The following is a 4,837-nucleotide window of genomic DNA, read 5'->3' on the forward strand; positions in this document are numbered from 1 at the left end:
GGGGGAAAGAGAGAGGAGAGAGAGAGAGAGAGAGAGAGAGAGAGAGAGAGAGAGAGTGAGAGAGAGAGAGAAACAGACAGATGTACAATGTATAAACATTACTTGTATAAAAATTTGAACATCAATTACCAATCATTGATTTGATTATTGATGCTTGTGGTTTCTGTAAAATGAACTGAACAACTGACTTATCTATGACCAATGTTCATATTGACAAAAAGTTTAACATTTATATTTGTGTAGGCCATCTAAGCAGCTTAGAACTCGCATAAGTGGGTGATCTGGTGGGCTTAAAGATGTTTTATACATCCAAAGAACTCCAGACCAGGCTGACCAATTGAGACCTGCATTTATTTGGCAAAACATGTAGCCACACCAGGCTAGTACAGTAGACCGGCATCTAATTGGGACTCGGCTTTTAATTGAAGTTTTACGGAACTTTTACGGTTTACCTCCCACTACACCCCTGCTCTGTAGTTCTCTGACAATCCAACAACAACTAGCTGGCCAACCTTTTTACCGGCATTTGCATTTGAATGGAAACACGAGGGGCGTGACAACCGCCTCACCACCAACATACCAAATGATGGCCTAATGAGAAGCTTAACTTGTGCTGACAACAACAATACAGTATATAGTATGTATGCCTGACTCATATAATGACTGTGCCTTTAGACTAAAGAAAATTAATGTCAGACTCAGGTTCAATGTATGGTACTGTATTTGAATAACTAGCTAAACTCCATTATTAAATCAGATGATAAACTTAAACTTGAAATTAATAGGCATTACTGTATTAAGGCATTTTCTAAGAATAAATTGCCAAGATGCTTTGGTTCCTGCTGCTCAAATTAATATTTGCTGGTTTTCTTTGTCCTCTGATAGTGATATCTTTGAGGATTTGGACTCTTGGTCGGACAAAATTAGACACTTGAAATTGTCCGTCTGAGGTTCGATTTGAGCCCTAACTTGAATAGATACAAGTTCCCTATCTCACAGCCAAACACACACACACACACGCTCACAGCCTGTGTCACACACCTTTTAAAGAACATGTCAGAAGGACTATGTGGGGCACCCAGCTCATGTGACCACAGTTCACTGATCGATGGGACCAACACAAAGTATCACTTTCAGCTTTTCATGCTCTGTGTATTTGAGCAAGCAGAGAGTATTCACTCCAATGTCTTCCACTGTAAGGAGTGAAGAGCTCAGCAGTGGTCATTCTCAGGATGTCTTTCTTTTTTCAAAGGAGCCTCTTGCTCCTGCTGACCAGCGGGTCAACGATTTTCTAATGCGGCCTCCTTATCATCGCATTGAGGGAGCACGGATCCAAAAAAGTAGGTCACTGTTTCCTCGATGCTCCGCTCTTCACGGCGCTCCGACTCGTAAACATCATCCTCCCACGAAAGCCGCAGCCGTCCCTGTGTGCGATATGACTAAAGCATCTCAGATCAAGTGAAGGATGACAAAAGGCAGGGAAAAAAGGAAAATGTTTCACTCCAGAATATCAAGGGAGTTGCTTTGTTTACCTGTGTGGGCTTATTACTCCATGGTAGGTACGGCATAGAAACAACACCGAGCCCAATAAACCACACTGGAAAGTTGTGCTTTATTCTCTGCTCGCAGCATCCTCCTCACCATCTTTTCAAATGTGTAATTAATGCGTGCAGAGTTTGTTTATACATAAGTTTATTTATCTGTTTTTCTGCCTTGTGTATTAGTTCTTATTCCCACTGAGTTCTCTGGAGGTTTGAATAATTGAAGTGATTTGTATTCTCTTAAAGGCGGTAAAGGAAAGGCCCGGGGGAATGGCTGAGATTGAAAATACACAGGGCCTAAAGTTTATCTCCATCCACCTCCTTAAACAGCTCTTTTACTGTTTAAATATCTCTTATGAGTTTTTAATATGGAGCGAAACAGAGGAGAAAGAGTAAAGGATTGTAACTGACATGTTTTTCAAGAGCCCGGACGATAAAAAGGAATAATAAACATTTGTTTTAAAAATAAATATACACTTTTTTCCTTGAACCCTAAATATAGACCGGCTTTTTTTGATGTAATAAGCTGTATATCGTCGACTGCCTGCAAGTCTCTCCCAGCACAGAAGGTAAAATGTTGGCAGAGACAGTATTATTCAAATGTTGCTCACAGCCTCTGCAGCATTTTGAAAGGTTAAACAGCACTTTAAACGTAGGCTGTCCAAATGTTAAAAGCACAAAAATATTGCTTGCTGCAGCGTGCAACATGAAAAGCACAAAAACAGATGAGCGCCCACACAAACAGACTGTCAGGCAAGAGCTGGGAGTTAACGCAGGGATGGTCACCATAATGTGTTACAGCCTCTGACAAAAGGTAATCACATTAAAGCCTTTTGTTAATAAGACAAACGGCTGTTTAATGAAGAAGTCAGACATGTCTGGAGTACAGCAGCTGTTTAACCCTAAATGCACACCTTGAGTCTTTAGTAGGTCTAGGTATTGTTTAAAAATGTACAATACTAGTGCCAATACCAGTTCCCTTAAATTTATAAAGGTGCTAGTACCTTAACGCAGCACAACTCTAACCACAACATAACCCCTTAGTCATTTTATCCATTTTAACAAGGACATTATCTTAGCAGTAAGCTGGCTATGTCTTTACACAGAGGCACAGGTATGTGGGTGATTTTTTTTACCCCAACTTTATTCCACAAATACCCACTTCCCATCTCTAACCCCAACCCTAACCCTAGCCTCTGACTACACTCTGACCTTGACATTTTTTCTCTTACCCAAACAATCTCACGCCTCAGGCCTACCCTAACCAAACCAAAAAAGGCAACGAACACTAGCCAATAAGAAGCAGAGCAGGGCGGGTCTTCACGGAATGCCAGTGGAAAACAGAAATCAGGATGTGGGCCGTACGCAATAAGAAGTAAGGGTACTCGTGTGGACAAAAATCCACCTTTGATTTCATTTACACTTTTTTCCCATTCACCATATTTGTGTCCATTGTTTCTGTTCTGCCATTGGATGATAAAGTCCCCATTCTTAAGGGGTATTTAGAGTTCTGCATTACGGGGTTACAGTTATTGGAGCACAATGACTTGAGCCTCCTAGATAATATTACCAGATGTTAGGGCTGTAGATGCTACAGAGATACCACATGGACATAAACTTTGGTTTAGGGGCCTCATTTATGAAAACGTTCTTAGATTTATAATTGAACTTCGAGCACCTGCCTGCTGTGGCTCAAGAGAGTCCACTAATCAGAAGGTTGGTGGTTTGATCCCCGGCTCCTCCTGTCGAAATGTCCTTGAGAAAAATACTGTACCCTGAATTGCTCCCAGTGCTGTGACTACAGCATATGAATGTGTGCGAATGGGTAAATGTGATGTATAGCGTAAAACACTTTGAGTTTTTGAATGACTAGACAGGTGATATATAGGTACAGTCCATTTACTATTTACAATCATTCTCCTTGTATGATGCTTGCACAAATGAGGGTTTAGGAATAGCAACAGAACAAAAAAGAAAATGTCACAGAACATTTCTTGGGAAAGTAAATAAAAGTGGTTGGGAGAAGAAGGCAACCTATAGCCATGGATCAGCATGGGAAGTAATTCCAGTCTGAAAACTATTTTTTTTTTAAATTATCAAATCAAATTATTAAATTATCAAATTATCAAAATGTCCAAAAGCTGATAGAAAGCTACATATTCACTTTTATACTGACTCCAAAATGCTTCCTGAACAGCCTCCTCTTCATGTTGGTGTTCATGTCAACCATCAACGACAGCAAGCACAACAGCTGTGTATGGCTCATGAGATAATGAACAGATTTCTGATTCACACGTTAATCATTTACACAAGTAAGACACAGTCTGTTTCAATCACAGCATTACTGATGAACATGGTAAATATAAACCAGTTACTGCTACAGTTAACAAATGTGGACAGGTGTGTGTCAGTGTAACAAGCTTCACTTTGTAACTGTGGCTTTAAGAAACGCTATACAACTCAGGTTTACTAAAAGTAATGGAATTCAGTTTGAACTGTGAATCACTACACATTTTACTGTTGTAGAATCTGTTTTCTTGATGACTCTGACATGCTAAGCCCCCTCAAGCATTCTGTATGTGGTTACAACTGTGTTGGTGGTATTGCGTTTTCTTGCGTAGATTCAGGTTGCTGCAAGCCGACTGCATAAACTTTAAATGGTGCGGAAACCATCAGGTTTGTAGCACACTGAGTGAGTGACTCAGCCTTAAATGACATACTGCACAGGTGTTTTCACTTGTGCAGCATGTTATTTACTACGTCTCCACAGCAACTACATCTTCAGGTGGCAGGAAACATGAAAAAAAGTTTTACAGTGAGTTTATTTGTAGCCTACATGTCAAAGAAAAACAGTACATTTCTTTTTAATATTTAAAAGCAAATATGGATGAGATTTGCATTTATTATTGTGGAAATGTATACAGATTTAATTATACTTAGCAGCTGCATACTGTGCTTATGTCTAAGGCTAGATATGCGGTCATATATAAAACAAGGTACTAAACAAACTAACTAATACACTCTATATTAAAAAGCAAACACGATTGGTGACAGGGGACATCCCTTGTGGAGTCCAACATGAACTGACTCACTCCAGTTATACAAAGACTGGATGACTTGATGATGTTGGTACCCCATATTCCCACTTCCCCTCTCACGTACACTACATAGCCAAACGTATGTGGACGTCAAACATATGCTGTTCCACACCCTTCATCTCTTTTAGGAAGGTTCTCCACAGGAGTTTAAAGATGACTGCACGTGCATTGAGGTGGATCTATTTTCAGAAATGGAAT

The sequence above is a fragment of the Morone saxatilis genome, unplaced genomic scaffold, assembly GCF_004916995.1.
Source record: "Morone saxatilis isolate NCDOM2014 unplaced genomic scaffold, NCSU_SB_2.0 Contig22, whole genome shotgun sequence".
NCBI lineage: Eukaryota > Metazoa > Chordata > Actinopteri > Moronidae > Morone > Morone saxatilis.